The sequence below is a fragment of the Emys orbicularis genome, chromosome 2 (genome assembly GCF_028017835.1).
Source record: "Emys orbicularis isolate rEmyOrb1 chromosome 2, rEmyOrb1.hap1, whole genome shotgun sequence".
Lineage (NCBI taxonomy): Eukaryota > Metazoa > Chordata > Testudines > Emydidae > Emys > Emys orbicularis.
Genome location: NC_088684.1, coordinates 240,607,818 through 240,620,192, shown reverse-complemented (window position 1 = coordinate 240,620,192; position 12,375 = coordinate 240,607,818).

Below are 12,375 nucleotides of genomic sequence, written 5' to 3'. Positions count from 1 at the left end.
GAGGCCGATCCAAACCCTTCCATTTAAATATTGAAATGTGACTTTTGGAGACATATTTTCAATTAATAATCAAATACTCATGTTCTTCTTAACACTGTCACCCTCGAGGGTCACAGTGAGGGACAAAGGTGGCACCAGGGCCACAAGCTGGACATCCCCATTCTAAAGTTTTTTGAAAAAATGGTTGAATGTTTTAACATTGGCAAAATGACTTATTTCCCCCTAGCCTCATTCAGACAAACCCCTGAGCCATTTCTGTTGAAACTTAAAAATAACTAAATACATTCAGCCTGAGGTGGAGACCTGGCATGGAAAATGTCATTTTTTGGCTGGAGTTTGGTAAAGTTATAAGCCCCTGCTTTAAGTTGCTTATAATGGAAAGTGTTAGGAAACATATAGAGCTTTGCTACCAGCTGTGCCTATAATATGGCTGGAAAAGCCTGCAATTTAGAGGCGTACACGAGACCCTATTATATTAGGCAGGCAGGCAGACAGTTTTGTTATTTTACACATTAAGAAATGACTATGATAATATGGTTTCCTTTCCTTTTTTTTTTTTTTTTTTTTAAAGTTGGTGCATGTTTTGATAGACTAGCATGAGTGTTGCCGAATTCAAAAGCACAAGTTATAGTAAAGAGCTGAAGTGCCAATCTACAGGGTTCTTTGAATGGGTTTTGCAGAGACATTTGGTTTAATATTACCAATGTTTTAAACACACCAGCTCCTCCCCCCACTTTTATTTTATTTAAGTGAAAGATGTAACAGCTCATCTTTTTTTTTTTTTTTTTTGACAGCCAAACTACTGTAAAGCCTGGTTTGGTAAGAATGAATGCATCCATTATGAAGAACTCCCACTAGAAACCTTCCAAAAAGAAACCGAACATTGACCCGGGGTACTTTAGCTGCTTCTAGCCCATGCTTGGAGAGCTGCCACTCCAGCCAGTTGCCATTGTGGTTGGGAATCTAAGTGAGAATAATGTTATCTGCTGGGTAGAACATTCATTAATACATTTTTAATGTCTCCTAAAGCACAGTCCTGGAGGAACTGAGCCTGCCTTTCTGTTTGCAGGTTTCTTAGCACACACAGCTGGAAAGTAAATCTCCGAAGACATTTTCTTTATATAAAGTAAATGAATTAGGCTTAATCTTTAAAGTGCTTTAAATGGTCCTTTTAAGTAGAAAGCAGAAGATTTCTTATATTATTTAAACTGTGGCTTATCACTTGCGTTTTTTGCTTGGTGTTTCCATATGCGGGCACTGTATGTGGCAGAGCTGTGCTGCTGTTGAGCAGTGGGAAGCACTTGCCTAGTGGTTAGTGGACCACTTCCACCCAATCTCTAGTCCCACAGTCCCTCTAAATTAGATGCTGGGTCTAGAAATCAACCTAAAATACAACCACTTGGCCACAAGGGTGGTCTGGCTCTTATAAAGATTTATAACAGAGATTTAATAAAGGTATTTGCTCTTAAATCCTTGCACTCATATGCCAAATAACATAGGCAGTCCAGGAACCAAATAGCTCTGCTGGAGACAGATGAGTGTTTGTAGTGTTAGTTTAAACACTGCTTTTTTGCTGTGATTGGGTAAGAAGATTGGGAGAAAATCCTCCTGGAGTGGAAGTTCTGGTGCGTCCTGGATCAGGCATATTCCCTAAGGAACAAATGTTATTTCCTCCTGGGATGGAGGCCACACCTCAATACTTGAAATATAAATGATCCTTTTCTTTAGAACAGAGATCATCATAGAATGAGTCCCAGAGCACAAAATAAAATGGACGTACCTATCAATACGTGGAAAAATGTCACTGATTAAAAGGGAAAAGAATAATTGTATATCTTATAATTTTATATATATGTTTTATATCTTTGGTATCAAGCTACTGCGGAATAAACGATACAAAGCAAACTGACATCACCTCCCATAGGTCAATAAAGAACTATGAATTTTCCATTCCCACCCATCACTTTTTCTTCAATTTTTATTGTTCTGCATTGGTTTGCTACGTAGGAGAGAAGATACAGGGAGCCTCTTCTCTTCCCAACGCTCCCAAGCAGGAAAAAATATAATGATGTGTTATGCTGGAACTCTATCACGGACTCTGTTAAAGCTGACAAATGTGCTAAGTACCTTACTTACAAGCTAAATGCAAGGAGCAATTAAACACCTCCTTATGTAGTGATAGCTGGAAAAAAATAGGAAGTCACTGTCCAAGGCAACGAGCCGCATGGCAAGGCTGATCAGAAGCTGAACCATGTGGACTGAGGGGTTTCGCAAGGATTGATTGTAAAATGCAGGAGCTAGGGGACTGATTGGTTGCTGTGTGTAGGAGGCAGAGAGTGAGACAAGCAGTGGTGAGGGTGGCCCTGGGAGGAAGCAGAGAGACATAGCTTCTTTTGGGCACGGTGCTCTCTGCAAAGGCAGGCTTGGATTCTTGAGCAAAGAAACTGCCTCCTGTCGTTTGTTTCTACTGAATTCAGGGAAATGGGACTTTGTGCACATTCTTTGTAAATAAACTAGATTGCACCAAAGAAATACCTGACTCATATAATCAATTTCTCCTCCTAATGGAAACAACTCAGGCAATGCCTTGACTGTTGGCCAAAAATGGGCAACTGCTGCTATCTGTGTTCCAGGAGTGCTAAGGGTCGGGGGATTTATTGGTGCCACCACCAGCACAACACACCACAAAACGGGCTTGGGAATAGCACATAGCTGGAATTGGCTGGCCAGCAGTGGGAGGAGTGCATGTTACCACCGTTGTACAAGGGCAGCAAATGCTGCTTCCCAGCATGCCTCCTCACTGCTCACATGGCATTATAACTTGCACAAGCATTACCTTTTTCCACAGCACTCTCATGCTGAATGCATGCCCCCTTGCTCTCAAAATCCACCCAGACATGTATGTGAAATGTTACTTCATTTGCAAAAAACACTGAAGAATTACTAGAACAACTACAAACACCAAGGTAAAAAAGATGTAACACCATTGTTATAAAACCCAAGAAGAGCTTTCACTGCAGCTGAAGTTCTTCTTCCAGCAGAGGTTCTGTCCCAATTTTTCACACTTGCTATCTGGTCACTCTATCTGAGATCCTTAGCTAGTGTAAATTGGGATAGCTTTATTGACTTCCAAGTCAGTCAAGCTATGACAATTTACAACAGCTGAGAATCTGTTCCTCTGAATGCAGAGCCTAGTGGTTAGAAACACAGTGAGAGGTGAAGAGCATCTATTATGAGAGATCTAGAAGGCAGCTTACTCCTTAGCAAAGCTATTATCCAAGGTGCAGGGGAAGCCTTTTCTACAGCATATACCTTGTAGTGCCAGGTTCTATCACTGCTGCTTTCATGACAATTGTGACTGACTTCAGGTTAGGAAGGCAACACGTCCAACATTCAGTGCCGTCGACAGAAAATCTGACCATATGAAGCACACAAAGGGCAGATTACTTTTCAGTAGTCAGCAGAATGGGTGGTTTAAGAGCTACCAAGAAGGAGCTGTGTTGGGAAACTGTGTTTCCCAATGCGGCAGCATTGCATGGGATGAAATACAGGTTGCACAGACTCACTGTTCCTGTTATACTCAGTAGATTGAAGGGGAACAAATACAGTGGTGAGGAAAGAGTGGCTCTCCTCTACTGCTTCTCAAAAACTGGCATGCTGCTTCTTCTTTTACAGGATGCAAATTGGACTGGGTAGGATGTGACAGGGTTTCTAAAATAAGCTTTATACAAGGTCCTGTGCATCGCATCCAGGATACAAGCAAGATGGTGGATACAGTCAATGAGAGATGCAGGACGGAGCTACGGAAGGCTCTCTGGAGTAGTGGGAAGAGGAAAACCACGACTATACTGTATGGAATGACAGTATTCAGAGTTCCATTCAATGTGATATTGTGTTTTATGATGTCTGCTGAGATAATTATTAGAGGCAATACATGTTATAAAATTGTATTACTATTACTGAGTATGCTCAGTGCTGTACAAACAAAAAGACAACCTTGGGTTCCTGCCCCACATAGATTGCACACTGAAGAAGGCTCTATTGTCCTTGTAAGGCACACATTAGGGGCAGGTACTTGGAAGGTGTTACCCCTAAAGCAACACAATGCCCCCGAGAGGCTTAGGGTGTGCAGTGAGAGCAGATGCACCATTTCACCCTTGATGAGCACCCACCCCTGGGCACCAGTCAGCTCTGCTTGTTGATACAGAGACATTAGGGAGCCATGGCTCCATCCTCTCCCTATCCTCTGTAGACAGCCAGGAAAACAGCCCACAGTAGCTTTGCAGATCCTCAGCTCGTGTAAATTGTCATCGCTCCACCGACCTCCCTTCTTTACAGCCCCACCCCAGTGCTGGGCCCAGTTTTGCTAGGAAGCAATTCAGACACAATGTACTGGATGACAACTCACAGTGGGCCTACTCCCATGAGTAAAGTTACACACATGCTTAAGTTCTGCAGGACCAGAGCCTAAATTTCTATTACTCTGGAAATAGATGAAGAGTCTGAGGAAAAGGAAAGACCCTAAGAAAAAATGGGGTCCCGTAATGTTGAAGTTAGTTGCCATTTGCCTTTGGAATACACGTCACTTAAATGCCTAGCTCAGGAATGATCGACTCAGGCAATGACTGTTAGGAGATAAAGCAGATAACAGATTACATTTGAAAATTATATTAAAGAATATTAAGGTTCCCAAGTCAAGCACTGAAAAATTAGGAAGTGCAATCAATACACTCGGGTGTATGATTTAATTACATGATCACATATTTCCTTCCTCTTTGCTCCTTTCTGCCTCTGTTCCTATCCCTGTCTTCCTCTGCTCTGATCCCTGTCTTTGTTCCCCTCTGCTACTATTTTCCCCTTAGCCACAGCCTGTCCCTTTCTCACCTCTGCTCCTCATCCTTCTGTGTTCCATCATGCCACTTCCTCTTTCTCCTCCTCCATGATGCCTGGCCACATAGGCAGTGATAACCCACTGGGGGCCCCAAGCAGGATTTTTTTATGCCCCCTGCAACACATAATAAAAAGCAAATATGGGGGCCCCCTTGAGCTGCTCGAGGCCCTAAGCAATTGCTTAGTCTGCTTATGAATGGTGCCGGCTCTGCCTGGGCATCAGCAAAGGGAGCACTGAAGGCACATAAGAGAGTCTCATGACTCAAAAAAGTCTCCCTTCTCTCAGTACTAGTGACTGGCGCCAGAGTGGCCCCAGGCAACTGAGAAGAGCAATTGCAAAGAAAGTCCTGGTCATCCACTGGAGCCATGGAGCGTGCTTAGTGAGCACTGTGTAGGGCTGGAGCTTGCCCAGTATGCCTGGCACAGAGTTCGGTGCTGGGGGAGCATACTCATTGTGGTTTGCCCAGAGTTCTCTGGGGATGGAGCATACTCAGTACAGATGGAATCTTTGGAGAATTTTGCTGCTAGCCTGCAATATTCAGAGGCCAAAGATGGGTGGATTTTCATAGACAAAACCTAAGTTACCTATGTGATCCCAGTGCTTCTCTCTGGCAAATTTCAAGTCCCTGCTCCAAAGCATTGGAGGTGCTAGATCTTCTCAATGAAACAATCACAAGAATTTTTTATAATGGTGCAAAATGTTGTATTTTTGCTAACCTCATTCTCAGAAATGGCTGAACTGTTTTAGCTGAAACTTTCCAAAAACATTCAGCATGAGGCAGACACAAGTATGGAAAATTTCAGACGAAATAGTGAAAGGTTAGCAAATTATAAGCAATTGAAAAAAAGTCTTAGAATGGAAAATGTTATGTAACCTTAACTCTAGGTGTAACTATCAGCTCCCTGGATAACATCATCTGATAATGACTAGGCAAGTAGCAACTTGTGATTGCTGCTACTGATGAAGTAAAAACTGCACACACAGCTAGTCATTTCTAAAATATCCAGTTATTTTGTTACCTATTTTGTCCTGTGTATAGCCTCCCCCCACTTGTTTAACTCCTCTCCTGTTATGTCTTATCTTTTAGATAGTCTCTAGTCTTAAACTGCTTACAATCAATTATCACCTGGTTTTACAGTGCCTGGCATAATGAAGCATTGACCAGGTTGATGCCTTATATCACAATATAAAATGTTAATAATCAGACTAATAATAATAACAAAACCGGCAACATAGACCACAGGCAATGTCGGTGCCAGTGGAAACAGCAGTACCGGAGGTCCTGAATGAGCCAGTGCTGAAGGTGGTGAGAGGTGCCATGGAAGCACTCATGGCATCGGATGCAGCTGGGCTGAAGAGGGTCCCGGTGCCAAGGTCCCCTGCACTGATTCCAGTACCACCTCCATCCCCACCATGGGAAGGGGAGTGTCTGGATGCAGTGCCGACAGACACAGAAGTTGTGCAGCTCACTCCATTGGAGGGGCCACGGGTGGCACAGACCTGGGAAAGTCCTGGATGGTGAGGTCGGGACCAAAAGGCAGAGGAGGTCTGCGGCTGCCTGGTATGCTGTTGACTTGGATACAGTTGGTACTGGCATCTCACTCCTTCATCTGTACTGAACTCAGTGGGGGCCCGGACTCTGGAACTAGAGTCAACGGTTCAGGGTTTCTGCCCTTTCCACTTGCTACCGGGGAAGAGTCACTAGTACCCACGCCGTCCTGCATGCCGGAACCAGCCCCGTACCAGTCCGTGCTTTTCCTAGGGGAGGCAAAGGAGTTGTCCCGTGACCTGGAGTGGTCCCGATTGGTCTTATGAGATCTCTTCCTCGGTGCCAATGATCAAGAATGGCTCCTCTATCTCTTTAGTGAGGTGCCTACCACAGAATGAGAAGCAGCAATGCCGAGCCTGAGGGCGCTCTTTGGCCTAAGGAGGGCCTCAGTAGTGTATCGGGCCACATAGCCGGTCAAGCAGGTGCTGCTTCAGGCAGAGCTCATGCACCACCTGAGTCCATTTCTTACATGATTTACAAATAGAACAGCGCTCTCTAAGGTGGGCCTCACTGAGACAAAGCAAGCACCGTGTGAGGGGGCTGCTGTTGGGGACCGCCCTCCACATGAAGGACAGTGTTTAAACCCTGGTGAGAGCATCACCAGGGAACACTAACTACTAACTAACACTAACTAACTAAAACAATAAACTGCACTAAGACAAAATGTGAGGTTGTGAGACTACAACCACATGGAGCTCTGACTACCGTCACAGGAGGTGAGAAGGAACTGAGGTGCGTTTGGGGGGCCCCACAGTCACGAGGCACAAGCACTGCCCCTCTATGGGTATTGCTAGGCAAAAGTCTCCAGCTCCGGCACACTGGGCACACACATGCCTAAGTGGAATACATGTCTGCATCTACTCAAAGAAGAACTCGGTCTTGGTGTCCTACCAAGAACACTCAAAATCACAGAGCAAAGACCTCCTGTGAAAGTATCCTGATAGGTGAAAGTGTACTTGTGATTTAAGGATTTGGGAAAATGTTACCACCTCTTGCATAGGAAATGGACAGCTAGGGACCTGAGGTCAGCCCTTATGTGAAATCAAATGTTTAATAACAATTTAGAGAAGCAGCTGGAGAATAGCGGTCCCATTAAATCAACCATCATTGTAGCACATGTGGGTTTCCCCTTTAGGTGTGATCCTAAAGAAACTTCATCCTGCTGAGCATATCCCAGGCATGAGTCAGAAAATAGTTATATAACCTGCTTCTATGTTCTGCGTTATTCAACCACGTAGTGAAGATATTTAGGTCATGTAGCAAGGGGCACCCACATAGCCGGGTTAAGAAGCCACATCCTGTCATTAGGGTAATAAAGTAGCTAAAGAAGGATGTTGCTTTTTTGGATGTCTTTTTTGGAACGTTTTCAGGGCAGAGCTATGTGGTAGCTGCAGTCGACGTCCAACAGGGATTTACAGTTACCGGGAAGAGGAGAGATCTCAGTACTTATTTTCAAGGTTTCTAGTGGTCCAGAATTAATGAAAAAGAAAGTGTCAGGAGAAATGTTACCTTATTTCTGAAACTATTTCCCACCGTGGTCGTGTTGGTCATAGCTGGAGTGAGCAGCTAGTAAGATGATCTTTTAGACACACATTTTGGAAACTCTTTAGTCAATTATCACAGACCCAGTAGATTTAGGGCCAGTGATTAAATTACTGAGGGCTTTTGTTCTGAAGTATTTGCTCCTCAATATATCTTTCAGGGCCAGCCGTGTGCCTAGGGGTTTGTAACCACACTGTTAGTCTCTTTCTTGCTTTCAGAGGTCTCATTACAGGTTGCTGGCACCAGCAGCTAGTTCCTTGCTTATTTCGGGTGACCACACCACTCAGGAGAGACTGAGCGCAGTAGACAAGTCAGTCAATGAATAGGTCACATGACTCTAAAATGTGCATTTCTCCCTCAGAGGTGGAGGGTTTTATTTATTAAATATTTGAGGAGTGCTATGATTTTTACAGCATGGATAATTATCACAGCATGGGTAAACTTCCTGTAGCCTCATATTCACATGAGCCAATGTCAGGCTTTGGAAGGAGGCACTGCATGAGGAGTTTTTGTATGAAGTGTCTTATGCACTGCTCCGAGTGACAGGCAGTAGAAAGGAGCACGGGGCCAGATTCTCAGCTGGTGTGAATCATGGAGGTAGCCAGTAGATTTAGGGCTAGTGATTAAATTATGAGGACTTTTGTTTGGGGTACATATTGTGGTTTATTCCTATCATTTGGTTGCCACCCTGCTAGAATTATGCTAAGAAAAATACTATTTTTCTTCTAAATTACTTTGATGATTAGTGAAAACGTTAATACACACATACTAAATCTCATGTATTCTTACTGAAGTGAAAAGGACAAGTCTTCAGGTGAGTTGAGTAGAGTTTACACCAGATGAGGATCTGGCCCAATGTCTTTAAAGAGGGAGAAAAGAAAATACTGTCCAAAGCTGTTCTCTGTTACAGCACTTCAGCTTATGTGACATGCTTTGGGGACATGACATTGGGATTTTTTTTTCAAAAGGATCAAATGCAAAAAATAAATAGGCATGCAGTGTCTGCTTCCCAGGTTGTTCTGGTTTCGGAACTCTGTTGTTTCTTGCTGCAAAGTCTTTCCTTTTGCTTTGGTAAAACATCAGAGTGGAGAGGGTGACCCGGTGCACTTGCTTCAGATGAGTGTAAACAGAAGATGATATTACTTGTCTGAGTGAAGTGGACTATCCCATGGAGGAGAATAATAGCTGTCTCCTAGCACTGTTTTTTCTCAGAAAGACTAGTGAGAACTTAAAAGTCAAAAGACCCAAAGAAGAGGGTGAAAGTTGATTACTTTAAGGATTAAACTGTTACCCTGGTGAAGTCAGCAAATACTGTTTCTAAGCAATGATTTCAGTGTCTCCTGAGCGCTATGAATCTCAACTGTGAGATTAGGAATGTATTTTTTTAAGATATAAATATCATTTTATTAGTCTTTGAAAATGTTATTTGATGTTTTGACTTCAATAAAAATACATTTGACAGCGATGCATAACTAATTCAGTTCATGTTGGGAATTTCATGAACATGTGCGTGTTTAAAAAAACATGAAAGAAAGCCCAAAATGATAATTTTAAAAATTGTAAAACTCTTGACTTTGCATGGCATTGTGAAGTGTTGTGGTTCTTTTAATAAATATATTTGCACTTAAGGTTGATTCAGTCCCATTTATATTTAATTGAAATTCCATAGACACATCAGTGACTGACAAATGAAAGGTACTATAGTTTCTAGTTAGGAATGTAGCTATTTTTCACAAAGTTTTGATTATTATTTCATCAAGAAACTAGGTAGATATTAAAGGTTACCCAGATGGTTTATATATTACTATAATAATCTTTTGCATAGAAACTCTCACAAAGAAAATAATTAATCACAAACATACTGTGATCCCTGTAAAGCAGTGACTGTTTTAAGTTGAAATCCCATAATGGCTATGACCTTTAACCCCGATGTAACCATTTTTATCCCAGCTACTAAAGCGGCTGCTCATGAAAGGCCATCAAATGCAGAAATAAATGCAAAGGTTAATAAAGTTAGTGGACCAAACAAACTTGATACTGAGAATGAACTTTCACATCTAGCAAAAAAATAAACACCACTCTCCCAGGCTGATCTACATAGGAGGCTTGAGATGGCAAAATATTAAATGTTATTAAGTGCATAATCTCTATTTTACAGATAAGTGTTTACTCTAGGGGTTACCATCCTTTCAAATTGATAGCAAGTCTTCACTCAAAAAAGTTCATGCACTAATGTGTTTTGCATGAGATGCCTTTTGCTTAGAACTCCCCCAAAGGCATTTGTTATTGAGCTGGGGAGGGAAGTAGCTACATAATGATACATAAACCTAGTACTACCTTTCCGGTGGCACAGGAGCTAACAAATTCTGCTTTAAAAAAAAATCTTTTCTGGAAGGCACTTTGCATCAGTCAGTGGTCCAGGAATCTGATTTCTTGCAGGAAGGTTACAATTTTCAAGTTTTTAATATTCCATTTCCTCTGAACAGGTATGAAAAACAGAGTTTCTGCTCTACTATTTCTTTGCACATTTTTTCAGAAACACGGGCAATCATGTAATGTTTTGCTGGTCAAGTTCAACAGGACAGGATACTAAGCCATGTCACAAACACTGAGTGAAGCTGGCAATAGGAAAAAAAAAACCCTGCTCCTCAAGGTTGGCATGAAAAGCAAGTTCTGATGTGGCTGGCAGCATGTGTGCACACCAGTAGTTAGAGAGGATATCATTATGTGAACAAAAATCAATGTATGTACAGATAAATTGTACTAGCCAATGTAGCAGTAGCTGGTGCATTTAAGGATCCCACACCAGTGGCTGGAGACATTCTGCTTGCACAGTATTTGGGGAGCACACACAGATGTGGCCATTTCTACATTGTATCATAGTGCAAAGTGCATTCCTCTAGGGTAGAACCTGCCCTGCTGGCCAGTGCTTGGGGGCAGGGCCATGGCCCAACCCTTTCAGGGGTATCTAGCACTAGTTGGTAGTTCTATGGCTGTATGCTGCCTTGGACACATACTTGGCCAGATCCTCAGCTGGTGTAATTCAATATACCTCTACTGACTTCAGTGGAGCTACAGTAATTTATACCAGCTGATGATCTTGGCCCCATGAAGAGCAGGTTTGCATTTCCCACTCTGAAGGAGTCTTGAGGGTTGTGAGGAAAGTTCCATATTTCCACTATCATCATCACAACCTTGTGCACCTGCACAAGAGTGGCCAGAAACTGGTCCAAAATGTAAAAATAAAAAATGAATCATTGTTAACCACGTCTAGAAAAACTTTCCCATTAATAGAATCAACTTCATATCCACAGCTTTAGTCAGAAAGTGACATGTTGTGGGTTAGGGCAGAATATATAATTCAATGAGGTAAAAGAGAAAGAAAGGTTTTGGTTATACACAAAACTTGACAATAGGGGAAGATATTTCCGTAGTCCATAAAATCATTTTTCAGGTAGATCAAAAAGAGTATGTTATTTCTACATAATTTCCAGTTTTAACAACATTAAATACCTTTTCTCAACTTGGATATCACTCTTTGAAGTCTTTGAAATTGTTATTCCTTTGAGAAGGAGGATATTGAATAATTCCTACCAGTTATGAAATTCAATATTCTCCAGATGGTTGCTGAGACAAGGTTTTATACACAATTGTAAAATGCGTGTAAAATATCCTGGGCTGTGATTGACTAAACAAGTCACATGACTACTGTGTACAATTCTGAACTTTTTGTTCAAGTAGGTGACCTTATTAAAACCATAGGCAAAAATGCACTCAAACGCTGGCTTTAGAGCAGCAACTGTAGATTCCAAATTTATCTGGAAATAAATTATGTTATTTACAAGAGAGAGAGAAAAATAAAGACTATTCTGGGTAAAAAAATATACCTGTGATGTTGTATTGTTTAAAATGTTCATTTCCATGACTTTGGTGCTTTTCCACTTGGCCGGTCCTCTAACTTTTCCTAGAAGCAGCATAGCAAAACCAAAATTAACACCCACTAGATTTCACAAGTTAACCAGTGTCAGACCATATTAGAATTTGAATGGGACAGCTCAGAAGATCAACGAAGTCCTGCAGAAAGTGATGATGGTTATTCAGTAAGTGGCACTGTTTACTGAGTCAGGAATGAACCTGTGTCCCAGGAGGGTTGAGGTATATACCATCCTAGTGGAGGTGTGGAATTTTGGAAGAGACATAATATTGTGGTTCTAATCACTTGCTGTCATAAAAATCCCATGCTGATTTATGTTATAGTTCTTAGTAGTAGTAGTTCAGTACTGCCTAAAGGCCACCACAAAGATCCAATGAATCCATTGTGCTAGGCACTGCACAATCAAATAGGAAGAGACAGTCACTGTCCTCATGGTCTTACATTCTAAATAGACAAGGT